Source organism: Plecotus auritus (genome assembly GCF_963455305.1).
Source record: "Plecotus auritus genome assembly, chromosome: 1".
Taxonomy (NCBI): Eukaryota; Metazoa; Chordata; class Mammalia; order Chiroptera; family Vespertilionidae; genus Plecotus; species Plecotus auritus.
Genome location: NC_137770.1, coordinates 118,710,181 through 118,735,572, shown reverse-complemented (window position 1 = coordinate 118,735,572; position 25,392 = coordinate 118,710,181). Strand labels below are relative to the sequence as shown.

General features: G+C 42.6%; 1 protein-coding gene and 1 pseudogene across 15 annotated transcripts in view; one reads left to right on the top strand and one right to left on the bottom strand.

Moving 5' to 3' along the window:
• The window catches only part of NEO1 (neogenin 1), a 352,200-nt gene that overhangs the window by 35,730 nt on the left and 291,078 nt on the right, over positions 1–25,392 (top strand). The gene's annotated exons all lie outside the window — the stretch shown is intronic.
• On the bottom strand, positions 1,704–15,470 carry LOC308254742 (mitochondrial glutathione transporter SLC25A39-like; annotated as a pseudogene). The gene is made up of 3 exons: positions 15,426–15,470; positions 2,639–2,768; positions 1,704–2,566 (listed from the first exon to the last, which is right to left on the bottom strand). The product of its transcript is annotated as a mitochondrial glutathione transporter SLC25A39-like (transcript).

Here is a 25,392-nt window from a genome sequence, read left to right as displayed (position 1 = left end):
CCAATGCTTTAACCACTGAGAAACACTGGCCAGGGCTTAATGCATTTTGAGTTTATTCTTGTGTATGGTGTAAGAAGGAGGTTTAGTTTCACTTTTTTTTTTTTTTTTTTTACCGTATTTGTCCAATTTTCCAACACCATTTATTGAATAGACCAGCGGTTGCCACCCGGTGGTCCATGGACCACTTGTGGTTCGTGAGGTCTGAAAGTTTGGTGACCGCTGGAATAAACTATCTTTACCCCATTGTATAGAATGCCTCCTTTGTCATTATTAATTGACCATAGCAGTGTGGGTTTATTTCTGGGCTCTCTATTCTGTTCCATTGATCTGTGTGTCTGTTTTTATGCTAGCACCATCCTGTTTTGATTATTACGGCTTTGTAGTATAGTTGGATATCAGGTAATATGATTCCTCCAACTTTGTTATTCTTTCTCAAGATTGCTGTGGCTATTTGAGGTCTTTTGTGGTTCCATATAAATTGTATTATTTGTTCTAGTTTTTGAAACATGCCATTCGTATCTTAATAGGAATTGCATTGAATCTATAGATTGCTTTGGGTAGTATGGACATTTTAATACTGTTAATTATTCCTATCCATGAACATGGTATATGCTCCCATTTATTTGTATTTTCTTCACTTTTTTCCATGCCTTACAAGTTTTCGAGTACAGGTCTTTTATATCCTTGTTTAAATTTATTTCTAGTTATTTCTTCAAAGCAATTTTGAATGAGATTGTTTTCTTATTGATTGTTCTTTATTGGTCTATAAACACGCAACTGATTTCTGGATACTTATTTTGTATCCTGCTACCTTACGGAATTCACTTATCAGTTCTAGTAGTTTTTTGGTGGAATCTTTAGGCTTCTCATGTCATCTGCAAATAATGACAGGTTTCTTCCTTTTCAATTTGGATGCCTTTTATTTTTTCTTCTTTTTGTCTGATTGCTGTGGCTAGGACTTCCAGTACTATGTTGAATACGAGTGGTGAAAGTGAACATCGCTGTCTTTTTTCCAATCTTAAGAGAAATGCTTATAGTTTTTGCTCACTGAGTATGCTGTTGGCTGTGGGCTTGTCATATATGGCCTTTATTATGTTGAGGTATATTTCCTCTATTCCCACCATGCTGAGAATTTTTATCATAAATGGGTGTTGGATTTTGTAAGATGCTTTTTCTGCATCTATTGATGTGATCATGTGGTTTTCATCTTTAATTTTGTTTATGTGGTGTATCTCATTTATTGTTTTGCGGATGTTGTAGTAACCTGGCATCTCTGGAATAAATTCCATTTGATCATGGTGTATGATCCCCCCCGTTTTTTTTCTAAATTCGTCATCTTTACACTCAGTGAATTAACAGCAGTGGGTTCAGACTGGCCGGGCCAGGGTTCTGTAGTCCTTGGGGGCAGGCCCAGCTACAACAGACACAGGAAAATGGGTGAGAGGACAGGGGGAGGAGAGAGTTAACAGATTTGATCTTCAACTTGGGGTGTTGGGTGAAAAAGTGATGATCCTTGGGGCTTGGGATCAGGACCAGCAGGAAGAAAGCTGTGGGCCCTCAAAGGGGTGGGCTGGTACCTCTGTGGCTGTGCTGATTGGGAAGAAAAATGAGGCCTCCTCCCCTGAGGACTAGGCACTTGGCTCTGTCTCCTTCTGCCCCACACCAACCATGGAAGAGATGGGGCCCTCATCCCCTTGCTCCTCTCACTGGCTCAGAGGCTGTTCCAGGTTGAGCCTTTGAAAGAAGCTTTTGCCCAACTCATATGTGCTTACCATGATGGCACAGGAAGATGCGGCCTTGATTATCTTTGGGAGGAAGCCTGTGAAGAGTCCCCTGGTGCCGGACTCAGCCTGGATCCTCTGCAGCAGCAGCTAGGTGGAGTCGGTGTGTAGGAGTGACACTCTCACAGCCTCAATTGCTCTCAGCGCAACCTGGGGTTGATTTTTCACCACATTGAAGGGTAGAGTCAGGATGACAGCCACCATCCCTGAGGTGCCACCAGGCACAAAGCTGATGCCCTGACATCTGGTCCTTTGCCTTGAGCCCACTCAGCTAGCTCTTCACCAGCTCATAGTTGAACCAGTACAGGGCTGAAAAGGGCACATTCTGAAGAGCAGTGGGGCTCCAGCCCAGCCACAGTGAGTGCCAGCCGCCCTGAGCTACGGAGGTTTGGACACAGGCACCCAACTCCTGGTATGACACATGCTGAGCCTGCAACTGTCCGTACCAGCTGTAAGGGGCTTACCACAGTCATGGTGTCCCAAGCGGGCCAGTGCACCAGCCACCATGTGTGCATAGAAGTCAGAGGTCAGGGCTCGACCACACAGGAAGCCCTTTAGTTGGCCATAAGCCATGAAGTAGATGGCGGTTGCTGGCACAGTCATCACCATGGTAGCTGGGAGGCTACTCCACAGGGTCCTGGTGTCCTCATGTCTCACAATCTTCACAAAGACATCCATAGTGCCAGTGAAGTGAGTGAGGTCCTGAAACCACATCGCACAGCGGGCACTATTTGGGCACAGGTACAGGGGTTCCAGGACACCTTTGCAGTACAGGATACACTTCCCTGTGGGTCAGAGAGAGGAGGGCAATTTGTTATAAGAGAGGCTCCAGAGTCTGGAGGGAGGCATCAGTTCACTGGTCATTGAGGGGCATTGAGACTGCAGGCGGGCCTTCACCACGTCCAGGGGAGTCATGAAGAGGGAGGTGACCACAGCCCCAGCACCTGAGGCCACCATTTGTTGGAGGGGGCTAATGCCCCCAGGGTCCTAATCAGCCCTCTTATAGCTTCAATTCTGTCTTTAGGATGGTCCTCATGCAGCATGGCACGGTGCCCAGGATTGGGCAGGCCTGTGGTGGGTCTGAGTGTGGAGTCCCCATGCATTTGCCTTGCTCCAAGGCGGACAAGGAAAGGTGTATGGTCTTTTTAAGGTATTGCTGGATTTGGTTTGGTAATCCTTTGTTGTGGATTTTAGCCTCTATGTTCATCAGGGATATTGGCCTTTAATTTTCTTTCTTTGTAGTGTCTTTATCTTGTTTTGAAATTACAATAATGCTGGGCTTGTAAAATGAGCTTATTTAGCTTTTCTTGTAGTCTTTCCTTTTCTTGAATATTTTGGAATAGTTTGAGAAGGTTAGATGTTCATTCTTCTTTGAATGTTTGGTAAAATTCACCTGTGAAACCATGCGGTCCAGGACTTTTGTTTGTTGGGGATTTTTTGATTACTGCTTTAATTTCTTTATTTGTAATCTGTCTATTTAGATTTCCTGATTCTTCCTGATTCAGTTTTGTAAGATTGTATGTTTCTAGGAATTTTTTGTTGTTGTTGTTAATCCTCCCTTGCCTGAGGATATTTTTTCCATTGATTTTTTTAGTGCGAGTTGGAAGGGAAGGAAAGAGAGAGAGAGGAGGGAGGGAGAAAGAAGGAGAAGGGGAGAGAGAGAGTGAGAGAGAGGAGAAACATCAATGTGAGAGAAACATTCATCAGTTGCTTCTCCCACATGCCCCAGTTGGGGCTGGGGATGGAATCTGCAACCCAGGTATGTGTCCTTGACCAGGATTTGAACCCTTGACCCTTCAGTGGGCTCTATGACACTCTAACCACTGAGCATGCCAATCAGGGGTGTTTCTAGGAATTGTCCAATTTGTTTACATTAATGTAGTTGTTTGTAATATTTTCTTACAATCCTTTGTATTTCTTTGGTGTCTTGTTACTTCTCTTTCATTTCCCATTTTACTTATTGGGCCCTCTTTTTTTCTTGATGAATCTGCTTAAAGGTTTGTCAGACTTGTTTAATCTTTTCAAAGAACCAGCTCTTGATATCAATGATCTTTTGTAATTTTTTTTTGACTTTATTTCTGCTCTGATGGTTATTTTCTTATTTCTCACTTTGATCTTTGTTTGTTGTTCTTTTTCAATTTCCTTTAAGTATAAAGTTAGATTGTTTATTTGACATTTTCTTGGTTCTTGAGATAGGCCAGTAATGCTATGAATTTCCCTCTTAGGACTGCTTTTGCTATGTCCCATAGATTTTGGGTTGTTGTGTTCTCCTTTTCATTTGTTTGCAGGTATCTTTTGATTTCTTCCTTGATGTCATTGTTAACCCATTCATTGTTTAGTAATATGTTTTTTAGCCTCCACGTGTTTGTGTGTTTTCATTTTTTTTCTTATAATTGATTTCCAGTTTCATATTGTGGTTAGAGAAGATGCTTCATATGATTTCAGTCTTCTTAAATTCATTGAGACTTATTTTGTGTCCTAACATGTGGGCTATCCTAGAAAATGTTCCATGTATACTTGAAAAGAATTTATATTCTGCTGCTTTGGGGTAAAATGCTCTGAAGATACCAATTAAATCCATCTGATCCAGTGTGTCATTAAGGCCATCATTTCCCTGTTGATTTTCTGTCTGGAAGATGTATCTATTGATGTCAATGTGGTGTTAAAATCCCCTACTGTGACTACATTACTGTCAATCTCTTCTTTTACGCCCATCAAGATTTGCTTTACATACTTAGGTGCTCCTGTGTTGGGTGCATAAATGTTTATAAAGTTTGCATCTTCTTATTGGATTGTTCCCTTTATCACCATGTAGTGCCCTAAAATCTATATTGTCAGATATAAGTATTGCTACTTCAGTTTTTTAAAATTTTCATTTTCATGAAATATCTTTTTCCATCTCTTTACTTTTAGTCTGTATTTTTTGTTCTGGGGTGGACCTCTTATAGACAGCATATGGATCTTGTTTACTTATACATTTAGCTACCCTATATCTTTTGATTGTAGCATTTAAGCCATTTACATTTAAAGTGATTATTGATAGGTACTTATTGTCATTTTATTCTTTTAGCTATGTTTCTCTGTTTTCTTCTCCTCTTTCTCCTGTGCCTCCTTCTTACTCTTTTCTTCTTCCCAGTCCTACTCCTTCTTTACCTCCTTTCCTCTATTTCCTCCTCTTCCTCCCCTAACTCCTCGTGGTCCTCCTCATTCTTCCTTGGGTCCTCCCTCTCTTCCTCTTGTTACTCCTCATCCCTTTTACATTTCTTTTTATACTTATTTAGCTTTTCTTGTCTGGGAATCTATTGGTCATTCAATTTTATTCTTTCTTTTTAATTCTCTCCTGAGGATATGTTTTTATTGATTTTAGAGAGAGAGGAAGGGGGAGTGAAGGAGGGAGGTAGAGAGTGATGGAGCGGGGAGGGGAAGAAAGAGAAAGAGAAACATGGAGTGCTTGCTTCCTGCATGTGCCCGACCAGGGATCAAACCTACAATTGGGTATGTGTCCTGACTGGGAATCAAACTTATGACCCTTTGGTGCACTGGATGACGCTCCAACTAACTGAGACACACTGGCCAGGGTTGTCCTTTGGTTTTAAATGATATCCTGGAAATAGCCTTGCTGGGTAAAGTAGTCTTGGTTGTAGGTTCTTGATTTTTATCACTTTGAATATTTCACACCAATCCTTTCTGGTGAAATGTTCTCCTGAGATTGAAAGTCAGCTGTCAGTCTTTTGGGAGTTGCCTTGTAGGTAATTAAGCACTTTTCTTTTGCTGTCTTTAAGATTCTGCATTTGTCTTTAAGCTTTGTCATCTTAATTATGATGTATCTTGGTGTGGGCTTCTTTGGATTCATCTTGTTTGGGATTCTTTGTCCTTCCTTGAATTGTGTGTGTCTTTCACCAATTTAGGGAAGCTTTCATGTATTATTTCATTAAATAGGTCTTGATCCCTTGCTCCGCTCTCCTTTTTCTCTCTCTCCTTCTTATACCCCTACTAGTGGCCTGGTGCACGAAATCTGTGCACAGGGCAGGGGTCCCTCAGCCCAGCCTGCACCCTCTCCAATCGGGGACCCTTGGGGGATGTCCGACTGCCGGCCTGATCTTGCTCCTAACTGCGTCTCTCTGCCGGCCTGATCGCCCCTAACTACCCTCTCCTGCTGGCTTGATTGCCCCTAACTGCCTCTGCCTTGCCAGCCGGATCTCGCCCCCAATGGCCCTCCCCTGCCTGCCTGATCTCATCCCCAGTGGCCCTCCCCTGCCGGCCTGATCTCGCCCCCAGTGGCCCTCCCCTGCCGGCCTGATCTCGCCCCCAACTGCCCTCCCCTGCCGGCCTGATCTCGCCCCCAACTGCCCTCCCCTGCTGGTCTGATCTCACCTCCAACTGCCCTCCCCTGCCGGCCTGACTGCCCCTAACCCCCTGCCCGCCTGATCTCACCCCCAACTGCCCTCCCCTGCTGGCCTGATCTCCCCTAACTGCATCTGCCTCAGCCGCTACCACCATGGCTTTGTCCAGAAGGAAGTCGGATGTCCAGAAGATGGCCAGTCGACCCAGTCTAATGAGCGTATTACCCTTTTATTAGTATAGATAGATTATATAGAATAGGATTGCTTAAAAGTGTGGGGGGGGGCCTTTTTCAGCAGGAGGAGATGTTCTTGGCAGACAAAAATACATAATCCCTGTATCTGGACTGACAGCCAGCCATATGCACTATGCTGCCAAACCAGTCATTAAAAAATTGAACTGCTTTCTTACACCTTACATCAAACAGCAGTTGCCCTTAAAACCCCTCCTCAGCCCCCACCTTAAGTTCTGCCTTCACAGTTCACCCAGATTAGGTTGTGATTGGTTGGTTTCTATGCCAGTCACCGTCAAACCTCCGCCTCCTAGGCAGCCATTGGCTCCTCGCACATCACCCAGATTTGGTTCTGATTGGTCGGTTTCTTTGCCAGTCAGCATCTCCGGGCCTATTTCTGGGCCTGATCAGAGAGGTGGGGCTGCTGGCGAGGCCCGCAGAGAAAGAGAGGCAAGGGCTGATCAATAGCTGCCATGGATGCTGCGGATCAGACCCTGCTTCTCTTTCCTGGCCTCTCTCCGGGCCTGATCCGCAGCCTCCTTGGCAGTCAGTGGTGGGTCAGCATGGTGCTGGCAGCGTGGCAGTCAGTGCTGGGTTACTGTGGCCACCTAGCACTGACTGCAGGATTGACTTCCGTTGTTAGGTCATCCGTTTGGTCATTTTGGACGTTACGGACCCTGGCTCTTTATCTATATACACTAGAGGCCCGGTGCATGAAATTCGTGCATGGGGGGGGGTGTCCCTCAGCCCAGCCTGCACCCTCTCCAACCTAGGACCCCTCGAGGGATGTCCGACTGCCCGTTTAGGCCCGATCCCAGTGGGCAGTCGGACATCCCTCTCACAATCCAGGACTGCTGGCTCCCAACTGCTTGCCTGCCTGCCTTCCTGATTGCCCCTAACTGCTTCTGCCTGCCAGCCTGATCATCCCCTAGCTACTCCTCTGCCAGCCTGATTGATGCCTAACTGCTTGCCTGCCAGCCTGTTTTCCCCTAACTGCCCCACCCCCGAAGGCCTGGTCACCCCTAACTGCCCTCCCCTGTAGGCTTGGTCCCCCCCAGCTGCTCTCCCCTGCAGGCCTGGGTCCCCCCTAACTGCCCTTCCCTGCAGGCCCGGTCACCCCCAACTTCCCTCCTCTGCCGGCCTGGTCACCCCTAACTGCCCTCCCCTGCAGGCTTGATCGCCCCCAACTGCCCTCCTTTGCAGGCCTGGTCCCTCACAACTGCCCTCCCCTGCTGGCCTGATCACCCACAACTGCCCTCCCTTGCAGGCCTGGTCCCTCCCAACTGCCCTCCCCTGCTGGCCATCTTGTGGTGGCCATCTTGTGTCCATATGGGGGCAGGATCTTTGACCACATGGGGGCAGCCATCTTGTGTGTTGGAGTGATGGTCAATCTGCATATTACTCTTTTATTAAATAGGATAGAGGTCTGGTGCACGGGTGGGGGCCAGCTGGTTTGCCCTGAAGGGTGTCCCGGGTCAGGGTGGGGGTTCTCTTGGGGTGTGGGGTGGCCTGGGCGAGGGGCCTGTGGTGGTTTGCAGGCTGGCCACGCCCCCTGGCGACCCAAGTGGAGGCCCTGGGATTTGGGATTTATTTACCTTCTACAATTGAAACTTTGTAGCCTGGAGTGGAGGCCAAAGCAGGCCAGGGCTGCAGAAGCTTGGCTTTCTCCATCACCGGGGGCAACCCTAGCTGCCTGCTCTCTCCAGCTCCGTGGCTGCCGCCATATCTGTTGGGATTTATTTATCTTCTATAACTGAAACTTTGTAGCCTGGAGAGGAGGCCTGAGCCGGCAAGGGCAGGCGGAAAGCTTGGCTTCCTCCATTGCCGGAGAAACCCAAGCCTCCCTCCTGCTCTCTGTGGCCGCAGCCATCTTGGTTGGGTTTATTTGCATATTCACTCCTGATTGGCTGGTGGGTGTGGTTTGTGGGTGTAGCAGAGGTACGGTCAATTTGCATATTACTCTTTTATTAGATTTATTAGATAGGATATAGATGATGCAAATTTGTTATGCTTCATGTTGCCCCAAACTATCTTCATTTTCTTGGATCTTTTTTTTCTTTTTGGTGTTCTGCATTCTGCTCAGACCTTGGCAGGCCACAACCACAAGGAATTGGGAAGGTGGGGCCCTCTAGGAATCAGGGGAGTGGAGAACTAGTAGATCTCCCGTGAGGTTCACTGGAAAGTAGGGGGAATGCCCCTGCCCCAGAGCTGCACAACTCAGTTACTGACAACACGGCCCTATGCAGCCTGCTCAATAGGGCACACGTTTCCCATGGTGGGTCAACAGGGAGTCTGGAGTGTGTGGCTATTCCATTCCCTCAGGCTGATGCTGTATGGACTGGTGTTCCACCCAAGTAAAATGGCATCTGTAGTGTGCAATAGTGACTCATGTAGGAAATAGGCCTCTGTGATCCATCTCCAGCATAGTCAACTTTTAATTGAAACAGTTACTGAATTTACCCAGGGCAAACAGAATGTAGGGAGAAGAGAAGAGCATATAAGAACAAAGAACTGTGTACATGAGCCAGCATAATGGTGGAAACCCCTGAGGTGCCTGCCTCAACTAGACTGGGGGAGGTGGGGACAACTAGAAAAGGCTTTAGCCCAATTTTTTTAAATGGTCCAATGGGAGACAATAAGACCTAGGTGACGTATGAGGAACCTTTTAACCCCGTAGTACTCAGCCAATGAGGAACTGGAGGAAGTTCTCTTGCACTTTGAGGATAAATAGGCTGTGATTACTACTCCATGTGTGCCTGTACAACCAGATTAACACCCACTCTCGAGAACATATTATAGGTCTCATTTTTGCCATACTTATGTCTCCGAGTTCATTATTATAATTAGGACAGGTGAGAATTTCTCACACTTAGCACAGGGTACCTGGAGGCTGTCCCTTCAGCTCTCTCCCTAGAGCTATAAACCCTGATTTCTCCTCATGACTCTAGTCTGCTCAGCCCTTCCTCCGCTATAGCCCAGGCTGAGTACCTGCAAACAAGATTTTGTGCATTGGCCCTTTAGGAGGGCATTCTGTGTCTTTGCAGACTTCCTTCTCTCCTGGCAGACAAATGTTATGTGGGCACATCTTCCCTGCTTTGGTGCTCTGGGCTGATTAGCCTGGCATTGGGTTTAGACCCCACAATTTTCAGGGGGGATCTTTTCAGCGAGATATCCTTCTGGAATCTGAGCTGTTGCTCATGGAATAGGACCAACCCTTTCACATCTCCACCCTTTCTACCAGCCTCGATGTGGCTTCTTCTGAAATCCTTGGTTATAGAACTTCTCTTCAGCTAGTCTTCAGTTGGTTATTCAGGTTGATTGCTCTATATTTTAGTTGTAATTCCAGTTGGTTCTGGGAGAAGGTGAGTGTAACATCCACCTGTTCCACAGCTCTCTTGGATCCTCACAAGTAGGCTTTTTAGATGGACAGGTGTTGTTTTTGTTTTGTTTTGTTTTGTTTTGTTTTGTTGTTGTTTTCCAAGGAGTGTAAAGGGAAGAGCATGGCTCATTTTTTTATTCTGAAGCTTATCATTTGTAATGGAGAGGTGATTACTCAATGATGAAATCATAGACCAGATCTTTTAAAGATTATAAGGCTAGAAAAAGAAGGTGCAGATAGTGCTAGTTCCAATTTTTAATGCCTGAAACCGTATCATGACATATTTTCTTCTTAAGTCTTCATTACCTGTTAGGTGTTGTGGGCACTTTAAAAAAGTGTTTTTATAGATTCCAGAGAGAGAGAGAGAGGGAGAGGGAGAGGGAGAGATAGATAGAAACATCAATAATGAGAGAGAATCATCAATACGCTGTTTTTTGCATGCCTCCTACTGGGGATTGAGCCCACAGGCTGGTCATGTGCCTTGATCGGGAATTGAACTGTGACCTCCTGGTTCATGGGTTAACATAACACTCAAACACTGACCCACACCAGCTGGACTGCGGGCACTTAAAAAAAAAAAAAAAAAGAAACATTGATTTTTCTGGAGTTTATTGAAAGTCAAAGAAATCCGTTTCAGGATAATATGTATTGGGAAATTCTAAGAAGTTAATTTTTGCTACTTTATGAATAAACTGGAGGCCCAGTGCACTGGGGGTGGGGAGGTGCCCTCAGCCTGGCCTGCACCCTCTCACAGTCCGAGACCCTTTCGGGGCGAGGTCTGCCTGCTACAGAGGCGGGAGAGGCTCCCGCCACTGCCTCTGTGCTTGCCAGCTGTGAGCCGGACTTCTGGCTGAGCAGTGTTCCCCCGTGGGAGTGCACTGACCACCAGGGGGGTAGCTCCTGAATTGAGCGTCTGCCCCCTGTTGGGCAGTGCATGTCATAGCGATCGGTCGTTCCATCGATTTGCATATTAGGGTTTTCTTATATAGGATCCTTTGAAAAAAAGAATTTGTGGAAGCTTTGTGTAAGAGTGAACTTCCTTCTTCAGAGTAGCCATAGTTAATTAGAAATTCTGCAGTTTCAGAATCAGTTTTATTTGTTAGTCATTAAAACTTGTGGGTAAGAAATATCCCATAACATGTGGTACTAACTTGGTAGGTAGTTTCACTTTGCTCACATTTAAGTTTTAAAAGTTGCCTCTGAATGTACGTAATAGTTTGACCTTCATTCAAAATTCCCGTGTCAGAATATTTTTCTTTCAGAACTCACTGGGCAGTTCTCCCCGACTCCTTATTTAATGTTGAACATAATGTCTACTAGGTACCCTCTTCTTTTTTGTTTTTTAATCTTTATGTTTGTACTCTCTTTTGTTTTGTTTTTTAACTTATATGTTTTTAGAAAAAAATCTAAATATATGTATTTTTATTGATTTCAGAGAGGAAGGGAGAGGGAGCGAGAGATAGAAACATCAATGATGAGAGAGAATCATTGATCGGCTGACTCCTGCACGCTCCCTACTGGTGTCCCCATAACCCAGGCATCTGCCTTGACCAGGGATGGAACTGTGACCTCCTGGTTCATAGGTCGATACTCAACCACTGAGCCACGCCAGCTGGACTTTAGATTTTATGTGTAGACTTTGAGATTAGAAATTTCACTAGAATATGAGTAAATGGGAATTTAGTCATTGCTTTTTTAAAAAACCTGGTACAGTGGGGTTACATAATTATTAGGCATTAGATTTAAATTCAGCAAGTAATTTGAAAACTGCATATACTGTCTTATACCCCTTTAACATACCGTAGTAAAGCCTTACATTGGAAGCTGATATTTCATCTCTCAGTAAGTTGGGCATAGATAGTTTTCCCTGTTAGTGTTGAAATAAATTATTTTCTTAAGTACCAATGAAGAAGAAGACTTGAATTTATATTGTTCAAAAACATTTTTAAAAACTGTAGAATTGCACTGTGATGAGATTCTTGTAAGTAAGAGAGGCACACTGGAGCTGGGCTCAATTGGGAGAACAAAAAGTTTGTATCTCATATTGCTTGTGCATTCTGAATGGCTGGTAGAATGGTTTGTTCTCTTTATACTAGTTTATACTCTCTCTCATATATGGTTGAGTTCTTTTAACTTAAAATGTATGTATAATGTGACTTCTTTTATTAGTAACTCTTTTTGTTCTGAATGCACAAATCTATTTTAGGGTAGGAAAATTTTCTTCTGTTGTTACTTTATTACATACTAGAGGCCCAGTGCATGACATTTGTCCACTGGGTGGGGGGTGTCCCTCAGCCCAGCCTGCACCCTCTTGCAGTCCTGGAACCCTCGGGGGATGTCGGGACTACCAGCTTAGGCCCACTCCCTGCTGGCAGTTGGACAACCCCCATGGGGTTCTTAGTGCTGCTGCCACTGTGCTTGCCAGCCTTGAGCCTGGCTTCTGGCTGAACAGTGCTCCCCCTGTGGGAGCGTACTGACCACCAGGGGGCAGCTTCTGTTTTGAGTGTCTGCCCCCTGGTGGTAAGGGTGTGTCATAGCGACTGGTTGTTCTGCTGTTCAGTCGATTTGCATATTAGCGTTTTATTCTATAGGATACTCTGTTTATCTCTTTCTGGAATTCCAGAAATAGATATACAGGCAGTCCTCGGGTTACATCGGACTTGACATACATTGTTTTGTGGTTACGTCACCATCTCCCATTTATTTATATATTAAAAAAAGTTCCATCATTTCGATGTATGTATGTATGTGCTTTATGTTTTTTATTATTTATTTACCACAAGTAAAGGTCTGGAATTGTTATCTTTCTTTTAAATTTTTTTTTTACTGTTTCACTTCATTACTGCTGTGTATGTGCTCCATGTGAGTGACATAGGTGCTTATGTAGGTGGGTTCCAACTAACGGTGGAAAACGCGTTACGTCGCGCTGTAGGAACCGATCTTCGATGTAACCCGAGGACCTACTCTATTTGGTCTCTTTTTTTAAAAAAAATATATTTTATTGATTTTTTTATAGACAGGAAGGAAGAGGGAGAGAGAGTTAGAAACATAGATGAGAGAGAAACATCGATCAGCTGCCTCCTGCACACCTCCTGCTGGGGATGTGCCTGCAACCAAGGTACATGCCCTTGAACGGAATCGAACCTGGGACCCTTGAGTCTGCAGGCCGACGCTCTATCCACTGAGCCAAACTGGTCAGGGCTCTATTTGGTCTCTTGTCTCTTTATTGCATGACACTTGATTTCTCCTTTTTTTTTTTTGTGCATGTCAATTTTTGCATTATCAGTTTTGGGACTGTTTATTGTATCCATACAGATTTACTGGTAAAAAGACTCATTGTTATCGCTAGTAATGTTATTCACCTTAAAGTCTACTTTTTCTGATATTAATGTAGCTGAATCGGCTGTCTTTTGATTAGTATTTAAACATTTTCAGTATGTAGCATATTGTTAGGTTTCCTTTTAATTTAGTTTGAAAAAAATTTTTTTCTTAGAGAATTTAGTCTATTTACATTTAATGTGATAGTATATATATGGCTTTAAATTCTCCATTTTATTATTTATTTCTACTTTGTTCTGTATTCTCCTTTCTTTTGATTATTTTCAGTTATTCAGCTATATATTCTTAAACTATCCATTTGTTCTTCCCTTTCAATTTTTGTGATAGCTGTATATTTTAGTTCTCTTTATATTTGAGATCATAAGGCATTATTTAATAAGTCATTATTCATTTTGATTTTCTCTCTTAGTTGCTCTTCATTTCCATCTGCATCTCTGAGTCTCTGTTTGAGCTCATTTTCTTCTGCCTGGAGAATATCCTTTAGAATTTAGTTAGATCTGCTGGAGATGAATTCACTCAGCTTTTGTCTGCCTGAAAACATCTTTTTTGTTGTTATTAATCCTTACCCAAGGATATTTTTTCATTGATTATTTTAGAAAGAGTGGAAGGGAGGGGGAGAGACAGAGAGAGACAAACATCGATGTGAGAGGGACACATTGCTTGGTTGCCTCCCGCACATGCCTTGACCAGAGCTGGGATTGAGCCTGCAACCAAGGTATGTGCCCTTGAACGGAATTGAACCTGGGACCCTTCAGTCTGTGGGCTGATGTTCTGTCCACTGAGCAATACTGGCTAGGGCTGAAAACATCTTTATTTTACCTTGAATTTAGATAATTTTTTGGCTGAGTATAGAATTCTAGATAGACAGTTTTTTTGTTTCAGCCCTTTAAGTATTTCATTGTCTGCTGAATGCCATCATTTCTGATGAGAAGTCAGCTGTAAATGTTATTTTCCATTTTTGTGGGAAATGTACTTCTCTCCCTACTTTCCCTATTGTCCACTTTTCAGATTTGTTCTTTATCTCTTTCAGAAATCCAGCTGTGATGTGCCTAGTTGTGATTTTCCTTTTACTTATCCTGCTTCTTGAGCTTCTTGTTTCTGTTGGATGATTACTTTAATCAAATTTGGAAAGTTCTTGGCCATTATCTCTGTGTTTTTTTTTTTAATCCTCGCCTGAGGACTACTTTTTCATTGATTCTAGAGAGAGAGGAAGGGAGAGAGAGAAAGAGAAACATTGATTGATTGCTTCCTATATGCGCCTGACCAGGTATCGAGCCTGCAACCTGGGTATGTACCCTGACTGGGAATTGAACCCATGGCCCTTTGGTACATGTGATGATACTGTAACCGCTGGGCAGCACAAGCCAGGGCTTGGACAATATCTCTTTGGAGTTCAATTCACTTAGGTTTCTTTGATCCTCATCACTCTGATGGGTTCAGAAAAACTATGGTGTTTATAGCTTAATCTGTCCTGTTTTGGTTGTTAGGGTAAGAGCAAGTCTCTTGTGATTTTCTATATTCTAAACAGAGGTAGCACTCCATTTACTGATTTCTTAATTTCATTTATTGTAGTTTTCAGTTCTAGAATTTTTATTCTGCTTTCTTTTATAGTTCCTAGGCCTCTGCTGAAATTCTCCATTTTGTGTCTTTATTCTTTCAACCCATCCTATAATATGTATTCCCATGAGGGTTTGTTTTTATGCCTATTTCTCCTGATTTGGAGATTGTCTTTTTATGTGCGTATTTATTTTTGATTGAATGCCAGGTATTGTGTATGAAAAATTATGGAGATATTCTGAAATGATACTACCTTCTCCCAGAAAAGATTTATCTTTGTTTCTCTTCTGCATGTGGTTATTCTAGGGGCACTAACAATCCCAAATTGCTTTAATACATTCAGGGATTGAGATGATTTAAAATTGGGCTTAAGACCCTATGAACTGAAATGTTTTGGATTTACCTTTACTTCTTATATGTAGCCCTTTGAGGTCCTAATTCACAGCTTAAGGGGTTTGCCCTCCTTTTTCGTATGCCTTCACTCTAATTTTTGGGCCTTGAATCTGTCAGAAGCTATGCTCATCTTCTTAGTCTCTTCAGCAGTAGTGACTTTTAGAATTTGCAGATACCTCTAGGCAAAAAGCAGTTCCAATACCAGATTTGCCTCTTTGGATTTTCTCATTTTCTGGATCTTGGTCCCTTAATTCCTCATTGTCTTGATTGCCCCCACACAGATATTTTATACTTTGTCTGCTTTCTTTAGTTTTTCTCAGTGGAAGAGTGCTCTGAACTACCCACTCTTATCATCCTGGAAGCTGAAATCTCTCTCACAAGCCCCTTTCATCTTTTCTCTTACTTGTGTTCTATGAGAAAGTTTCAAGCTTGTCTGGCTTTTCGTCATGTGCAGTCTGCAATTTATTGCCCCTGTTGTATTTCTTTGAAAAATTACTCAATTGTTTTATGGCTGGAAGCAGTCTTAGCAGCCTTTCCTGATTTCATATTGTTCTCTATTAGTATACATGGTGTACTCTCAAGTTTTGTCAGGATTTCTACAGTTGAGATTTCTGCAGTTGGGAACTCTAATGATATTTTAAAGTTCTCTCTTAAGTAAATTTTCTGGGGGAAAGAATTTACTAAAATCACTCCTTTAGCTTCTGGGTCTTTTAAGTATTTATTGGGGAGGTAATTGTGATGATGGGATGGTATCTATGTGCTCAGTATTGTTGGTTGAGATAGGCTCTTTTGAACTTATGTGGGTTCCTATTCTAATGAAAGGAGAGGAAGTTTTAGGTTTGCAGTAGTTTTACTTTGCTAGATCATTGGTTTGGTAGTTTGTGGTGAGAAGAGGTAAGATATAGCCAGACTGCTATGAAGCTGAGAGTTTTGCTGCCAAAATGTTTAAGTGCTAAAACTTTAAAATTTATAGTTCAGCCTGACCGGCATGGCTCAGTGGTTGAGTGTTGACTATGAAGCAGGAGGTCATGGTTCAATTCTCAGTCAGGGCACATACCCAGGTTGCAGGCTTGATCCCCAGTGGGGGGTGTGCAGGAGGTAGCCCATCAGTGATTCTCTCTCATCATTGATGTTTCTCTCTCTCTCTCTCTCTCTCCCTTCTTCTCTGTAATATATTTAAAAAAAAATTTACAGTTCAAATGCTGGCAATTGGTTTTGGAGCTTGAGTAGCAGGCTCTTCTTTTTCTGCCCCTTGTCTCTACACTTAGCACATTGCTTGAAGCATTCATGCTGCAGCTAGATGCTTTGCAGCCTTTTTTTTTTTTGGAGGCTCCCTAAGCCCACAGACTGCTAGCACTCCTCTGTGATTTTCAGTGGGCTACACATTTCCCCCCAGGTGTTTACTAGTATTTTTTTATTCCGTTGGTTGTTTCAGTGGTTATTGGGGTGGAGTATTGGGTGGGCATTAGTTAAATTAATGTAAGTGCAGACATGAATTATCTCATGACTGATAAGCAACCTTTGGACATGGAAACATGAGCAAGGTGTTTTAAGATTAGTTGGAGATCCTCACAGGGGCTGGTTGCTTTAGCCAAAGGCAACATGCTTAAGTAATTGGTAAAGTGTAGTCATTACTTTCAAGGCATCATTATATATCAGCTGAAATAAAAATTGGTGGTTCAGGGCCCTGGGAATCTTCATTTTAAGAAACATCTGAGAGGTTTCTCAATCACAAGACTTGAGAAATACTTTCTACATGCTGACTAAAAAACCACCAGAATGTTGCTTCTGAATTTAAAAGAAATAGTGTTTTAGAATGAACTTCCTCTCCAAGGTATATGGTTGGGTAGTTGCTATTTATTCACATGTGTGTAAGGAATGACTTTATATAGCTACGAACATTTGGAATATTGAAAAGAATCACCATTTCTCTGAAAGTCTTTTATTTTGTTTTTCTATGGGAAAAAATCACATTATATCTAATGGCTTTTAATGGTTTTTCACCTATAAAATATGATTAGGATTTGGACTGTATTCCATTAATGTAAGACTCAAAATTATAATACATTTTTAAAAGTTTTAGTTTTGCTTTAAACTGCTTCAACTTTTGGAAACAGGAATATAAATAGTAAGTTAACCCAAAGTCTTTTATAAACTTAAAAAAATTTTTTATTCAAAACAGTGAATTTCAGACTAATTCCTTCAGTAAACTGTTATTGAGTACATGAGAAGCCCTCTGTTGGGCCCATGAGGGTGATTAAAATTTAAATCCTGTCCTGGCAAAGTTCACACTCTGGTGGGAATAAGATAGGGAAGGAATATATATAAACAAGTGATTTGTGCTTTTCCTAACTTTAACGAGTTGGAAACCTCAGTAAAAGGCAATTATCTTACCATTATAATACATGCAAGAAAAAAAAGAGTGTGTATGCAGGTGGCGGCAGCGATGGTGTTGTCTTACAGTTAGGCTATTATAGTAGTCCAGGCAGTCTACAGTGACAACTTGGGTTAGGGTGATGGAGGTAGACAGAGTTTATGGAGTAGGTAGATAGCTACACTAATAAAAGAGAAAGATGCAAATTGACCGTACCTTCACAACGCCCACCAGCCAATCAGGAGTGAGTATGCAAATTAACCCAACAAAGATGGTGGGTTAATTTGCATACAGAGGCGCCAAGCGGCCGGGGGTGGGGCGGGACACTTGCGTCATCACTGCGATGATGCAGGCATTCTGCACCGCCCCAGCTGCTCAGGGCCTCTGGGCTGCGTGGGAAGGCGGGGCCAGAGCGGAAAGAGGCGGCTCTGGGGCCAGAGCGGAAAGGTGGTGCCAGCAGCCAGGGAAAGGAAGGCCCATTCTTGCATGAATCTTCATGCATCAGGTTTCTAGTTAGGTGGTAAAATAGAATTTGGTGATGGTTAGATATTAAGGTGAGAGACCTGTCCAAGATGATTCCCAAGGTTCTTTAGGATTTGTATACCAGGATGGATGATGGTACCTCATTTTGGAAAAGAAAAAAGTTTTGAGTGGACATGAGGATCATGAGTTTGATTTTGTACGTTATGTATTTGATATTCCTTTGAGTTACTCCAGGGGGTGGTTGGTTATAGTCTGGAGGGTAGTGGAAGATAGGGTCTCTAGATTTGTGAGACTTGTGCTTAGAGTGTGGTTGAGTTGAGAAGGAGGGGCTATTGTTAAAGGACAGAGAAGTGAGTGGAGAAGTAGGAGGAGAGCGTTGTATCATGGAGGATAGGAGTATCAGATTTTGCTGGCAGATTAAGTATTTGTGAGAAGTGAAGAATGTCTTTTGCATTTAGCCACCCATGAGTCATTGGTGACCTTGCTTAAGAGCTTTTAAGTGGAATTTGGAAGCAGGTTGAGGGACAAATGGGAAGGGAGGAAATGCCCAATGAAAAGCTCCAGAAATTTAGCAGTAAATGGGATGAATATAGAAGTTGAACTCATGGGGTATGTGTGTGTGCTTAATGGGCAAGACTTGAGCATATTTTAAAGGCGATGGAAGACTGAGATGGGTAGTTTGAACATACAAGGAAAAGGAAATAATCAGTAGGGTAAGGTTCCTGGGAAGGTTGGGAGAATATGAGGTTGGTTCTGAGCACAAGTAAAAAGCTTTGCATTAGATCAGAGAGGAGGGGAGGTCAGGCTGCTTTTTAATTGGAGGGAATATTCTTAGTAAGGAAGCAAGGCCTTCTGCTGTGCATGAATTGTTTGCAGGAGAGTTGGGGAGTGAGTTGACTAGAGAGGTAGGGTTATCAATACTTTTAAATATACTGATATGTCCTCAGACTATGGCCTGCGGGCCACATGCGGCCCGCCGAGGACATTTATCCGGCCCGCCGGGTGCTGCTGCCTGTCCTGCTTAGCAGCCGACGCGTCCCGGGCCCGCAGTGCACATAGGAATTTGTTCATAGTTTTTTTTAAACTATAGTCCGGCCCTCCAACGGTCTGAGGGACAGTGAACTGGCCCCCTGTTTAAAAAGTTTGAGGACCCCTGCATACTAGAAGATTTAAAAGATTTTAAATTCTGTGGGACAGCATTGTTTCCTATGCTTTGTTTCCTCATCATCTCCTAGGTGTCCATGAGCATGATGGAGATAGTAAGAGTCTGTAAACTATAATCTTAACAGGAAAATGCATAAACAGCAACTCTTAACTGACTTAAATTTTGTAGAAAATAATAGAATTAGTAAGTGAAGGAAGCCTCTTCCTCTGTCAGTGTTTATTTCACCATTTCAACAAATCTATCCCTACAGCCTACTAAGGTTTTCTCTTTTGTTAAGTACCTGATTTACATAGCAAATTCTGCTCATTTGAGGACTCAATCCATGTCCAAACAGATAAAGATAACAGCTCAGGCATAGTTAAAATACATTGTAAATGCAGAGCAACGGGTAAATACTTTTATTCTGCCTGTGTGTTTTTAATGCCTGACTGCAGCACTTATCCCACTGCCACCTCAAATCCTGCAGCAGTCCCTTTCTTTTGATGTGATTTCTTTTTTCTTTAGAAGCAAACCTGACTTCTTTAATTTTTATATTGCCACTACTTTGGCCTTAACTCTCCCTTTCTTCTCTTCCCAAGTAATTGCTGCTTATCTCTTGAGGACTTTAGAAGGATCATGTTTTGGTAAGGGGACTATATTTTTTTAGGTCCTCCTAGTTCCCTCTTCCCCTGAAGATGAAGTGAGGTAGTATTTAGAAAAGACCTGAGTTATCAGAAAATGTTCAGAAACTTCCTCTATGATTATTAAGAGGAAACTTCTCTAGGATAGGTGATATAATAACACCAATTTTGAGCCACAGTTCAGGCTGTCATAACTACATTTTAATTGGCTGCATTTTTTAAACACAAACTAGCTATGTTCTCCACCCTCCTCAATTTTGGCAGTATAAAGGCCAGTTTCACAGAGAAGAACACATAAACAAGTAAGTACAAGGAAGCTTGTGTGAATGAACTTTTGCTGTATAGCTCAGTGACTTTCTCTGATTTAAGATGTAGTTATTGGCAACTTCAAATAGTTTGTGTTCTCTGAGGGAGAAGTCCAGTCTATTTAACTGTGTTTAGTGAAAACTAGTTATGATTCTCCAATGGGAAACAGGCTCTCAGACTCATTTATTCATTCAGTAAGCATTCATTGAGTAGCTATCATGTGCAAAGCATTGTGCCAGGTATTGGAAGATAGATAAGAGTTATCAGTTTAATAAAGGGCATATCATGTATAAAAATAACCATAATGCTGTGTAGAAAGTGATGTCTGTTGTATAAGGGGTGCAGGGTGCTATGGGAGCTCTAAAAATGGAGCAATTACTTGCAGACATGGTAACTTATGGGGAACTTTATGGGAATGTTAGAATTTGGGCTGGGTGATGAAGGTGGAGTACCTGGTCCCTGCATTGGCAGCATGGGCTGTTGTGTAGGATTGTTGACTGAAAAGGGGATGTGGACCTGTGGAGATGGGCAGGGGAGAGGAAATAGAGTGAGAAAACATCATGAGTAGGAAAGCATTGGTGATATGGGTAACAGAAAGTAATTGACTCTGAGGTTTAGAGTATTAATGTGAAGTGGCCCAAATTAGGGATGGAAAAGTATGGTGCTTGATCTGACAATGAGGGATGGTATAAATTGGAGGAATGGGTTAAATCTAGGCTGTTTGTAAAAATTGGGGTTTTGTGAGCCATTGTTTCTCTAATCTAGGAGTTAACAGTTTTATCATTAAAAAAGTGTTCTTTACTCAAATAATTTAGGGAATCTCTGCAGGAGAGGGAGAATGATACTGATCTTTTAGAATGATTTCACTCATTTATGTTGTTGTATTAAAAATAGTGTTCCAGTTGAAATTTGTTATAGTTTTTCATCTCTATGTCTTCAAAGATGATCGAAGGGCAGCAGAGTAGGTGATTGGGCTGGTCTCACCCCCTCTTCTCACTCAACAGTGGAGGGTTCTGTTTAATTTAGGTAATGGCAGTGCTTCCTACTTTCCTGCTAAATAAGAAGTTCAATCTGTGCTACGGCAGCACAGCCAATCCGGCGAAGGATGAAGAAAAGACAGACAAAGAGAATAAGCTGGGTCTAGGTCAGGGGTGGGCAAACTTTTTGACTCGAGGGCCACAATGGGTTCTTAAACTGGACCGGAGGGCCGGAACAAAAGCATGGATGGAGTGTTTGTGTGAACTAATATAAATTCAAAGTAAAGGAGCGGAGGGGAGAGCAAGAGAACCCTCCGCTCTTTTGGCTCCGCGGGCCGGATAGAACAGCCGAACGGGCCGGATCCGGCCCACGGGCCGTAGTTTGCCCACGACTGGACTCTAGGTGGATCTTCTGTGCCTGGCTGAGGCCACAGAACAGATCCAGACTGCAAGCTGATGCTTTATTTTATAGTCAGAGGTAAACAAGGTAGTGGTCACCATAGTTACAGTGTTCTTAGGAGTTTCACTTGTTTTGGCAGCACTTGCTGCACCTCCCACAGCCCATTAGCTACCCAGGAAGGATCTAGGGAGCATCATAAGGTCAAGCTTAATTATGCTAAGAGGGCTGTGACCTCTAAGCTGGGACTTGTTTTTGGCTTTGCCAGCAGGTCAGTCCTAGGCTTAACCCTATAACCGCTCCCTACACAATCCACAGTAAAAAGTCCTTAAAAGGTTTTAGGGACAACGTGGTGTAGGCCTAGTGTGGCTTAGGCAGCTGTTGGTTATCCAGATATAGTAGATGTCCTATGTTTCTACTGTGTTAAGATACAGTTGGTATTTTCCTGTATCCTGCAAATCTCTTCCTCATGACTACCCAATAGCCCTTCTGGGGGTTTTTCCAAGATTTGGGGGACCTTAGGCAAGTTGGTTAACCTATCTGTGCCTTGGTTTTCTTTTGTGGAAAGCTCTATGTACCAGAGACTTTTAAAATGTGTTACATGTAATAAGTCATTTAATCTGTGGTTCTATACCTAGTAAATGACAGGTAGAAATTGAAATCTAGGCCAGGTTATTAACCAGCTGATTCTACTTCAATATATTAAACAGTGTGGGTTTTCCCTCCTGGAATGCTGGCTCTTTCCCTTTCTGATATGCACGTATCCCCAGCCCCTTTGTATAGTCAAATCTAATTTTTCTGTTCCAAAGAGAAAGGAAAGAAACTCTTTTTAAATTGTTCAGAATTGTATATGGCCAAGAGAATGCCCAAATAGATTTTGCTTTGGAGTCTTATTACTAGTTACTGCCCCAAGTCCTTTGCTCTAAAGAGCAGAAGTTTGTTTTACTATAAAACATTTGGCATGTATTGTGTACTTTTATGCCATAAAATTTTTAGGCCCAAAATTGTGATCCTAGAAACACAAATGATGTATTAAAAATATTCTGGAGTTAAAACATATAAGATAATTTCTATAAGTCTTTCCCCCTAAAACGAGTTAGGAAAAAGTACCAATAATTTTTCTTATTAATGGGTAGACTTACCCAATCTTGGACTTTTTTTAAATTTAAATTTTTCCTGAGTTATAATTGAACTGTAGATCTAGTTGAAATGTAGATGTAGATCTTAAGTGTACTGCTCAATCAATGTTGGTGAATATAGTGTTTTATTTGTATTTTCTCAATTGGTATGTAAAGATATATTCTGATTTTAAATAATTATCTCCCTTTACTTTCTTTTCTGTATATTTGTTATAAAATTCATATGTATTTTCAACTCATATCTCTTTTACTCAGATATGTTGTTAAACAGTAACCTAGTAGTGGAGGTAATCTTTTAAAGGGAAACTAGATGAGTTTCTTTTTAAAAATGGACTGTTAGTGTTGGAGCTACATAGAGTGAATAAATTTCCTGGGAGGAAACGATAATAAAATATTCAGGAAGTTATTAGGAAATGAGAACTTGTGTCCTTGTGCAAACAGATAAAGCTGCTAAGACCTTTGTGTATATCAAAACAATTTGTATTAGAGGAAGGAATGAGAGATTTGGCAACTTTTCTCTAGTGGTGTGAGGGGCCTTGGACTTATGATGCATAATTGAAAGACAAATTTCCCAAAGCAGAGTCATTAGAGAATTGTTTTTTCTCTATTTGAGTGTTTATGTCAGGGAAGACAAGTGAGGGCTTTCTGAAGCTGGGTTATTTAAATGAGAACACAATGGAGAAAACTGTTCCTGGGGGACACCTGTGGCAGGGTGCTTTAGGAGTGGATGCATATATTTCTCACCCCTCCCATGGTCTGCTTAAATTTTTTCCGCTCTATGCTTTGTTCTCATGCTGTCATTACAGTTTAGCTCTGTCCTTTATTTTCTTTTAAAAAAAAGTTTTTTTTTTTTTTGAGTTTTTTGAGAGAGGGAGAGGAAGGAAGAGCAAGAAACATCAATTTATTGTTCTACTTATTTATACATTCATTGGTTGGTACTTTGTATGTGCCCTGACCTGGGATGGAACCCACAACCTTCATGTACTGGGACAACGTTCTAACCAACTGTGCTACCTGGACAGTGCTGTCCTTAATTTTAGCCATTTTGTTCCAAAGTAACTATGAACACTGTAACTCTTAGGCACTAATTTTAACTTTTACTGACTGCAATTGATATACCAGTAATTTTATTTAACAAACTGGGTTTACACCCTTGTTTTTTTCCTTTAGTGTGTGTTCATGGGAGGGACAGTTTACCTTTAAGTTGCATCCCCTCACTTTCAGGGAACCCTTTTAGGGCCTCTGAGAGCTCTAGCAATGTGTTCAGTACTTATATGTTTGTGTAAAATCTGCAAAATTGAGATTCCGTCCTATTTTTCTTAAAAGGGGCCTCCAAATTAATTATTCTTCAAACCCCACAAAATTCAAATCAGCCATAGTTCATGATGCCGGTTGGGTGTTGGTTTCTAAATGTGGCTGAGGTAGATATTGAAGGATACCAGGAAAAAAGTATTAGTGAGAAAGCTGATCAATTTATTGCCTGGTGTTTGTGGTGTCCACGGGTCCCTGCAGCTCCTGCAAGCATGGGCCAGAAGAAGGCAGCAGGAACTGGAGGAGGGCTGAGGGAGGAGTGGTGGAGGAGAGGATGTGCCACAGCCAAGGTGGTGAGACCTGACAAGGATGTTCTCATTAGAAAGGATGCCTTTGCCAATAGTTTTGATAGCATTTTAAAAAACTGAACAGGAGGAAGGAAGATGGTGGCCGGCAGGATGGCAGTGAGGGTGAGAGTGCGAGGTAGTGAAAGGGGAGTGTGTGGACGTGTGTGTGTGTGTGTGTGTGTGTGTGTGTGTGTGTGGAACAGTTAGATCAGGCTGCATTTTCGGGGCTGGTGGACCGGGCTCTCTTAAATGGGGACCCCTCCTACCGCTGTGAGCACTCCTGGGCAGATGGCGCTGGCACAGAAACCACGCCATCTTGAAAGGGGGGAACTGCTGTGACTAGAAGCCCAGCCTCACCACCATCCAGACTAGCTCAGGCACCACCTGGGACCCTACAGTCACTCTGGCCGAAGACATGCAACTGCAGCTGCAGACCCACGGGCACTGGGACTCCAGCCTCCCTGGCTCTAAGCTCCTGTGAGTTCCGGAGTGCGCTTCTCTCCCCTACACATCCAAGTGCCTGGGTTCTCCCGTGACTCTAAGTCTAAGGGCGTGTGACACTCCCGCTGACCCACTGCCTTGGTACAGGCCCAATGCGTCCCAGTGCCTGGACTCTCCCATGACTTTCGGGATATGTGACCCTTCTGCCAAGCCCTACACTTGAGCCACAGGCCCCAAGCAGCTCAATGCCTGGAACCTTTGGCGATAGAAAAATGGGGAAACAAAGAAACAACCCCCAAAGGAAAGAAAAGAAAAGGAGGAATTGCTGGAAAAGAAAGTAAACGAAACAGTGGCATGTGATATGTCAGAAAAAGACTTCAGCGTAGTGGTCATACAGTTCATAAACCGGATGGATGAGAAAAATCAACAACTTATGTAAGAATCAAGAGGAAGTCAAGAATGATATAGCTACAATAAAAAACACGATGGAAGGTTTCAAGAGTAGACTAGAAGAGGCGGAGGACCGAATTAGTTAGTTAGAAGATAGGGCAGAGAAACACACCCAACCTTAACAGCAATTGGAGAAAAAAATTAGAAAGCAGGAGGAGAGCTTAAGGGAGCTTTGGGACAATATGAAATGAAGTAATGTACATATAACGGGTTCCAGAAGGACAAGAAGAGGAGCAAGGATTAGAAAACGTATTTCAAGAAATAATGACAGAAAACTTCCCAGATTTGGGGACGAAACAAGTCACAAGCACCGAGTCCCTAACAAGATGAACCCAGAAAGACTCAAACCAAGACACAGCATAATTACAATGGCAAACGTTAACGATGAGAGAACCTTAAAAGCTGCAAGAGAGAGACAGA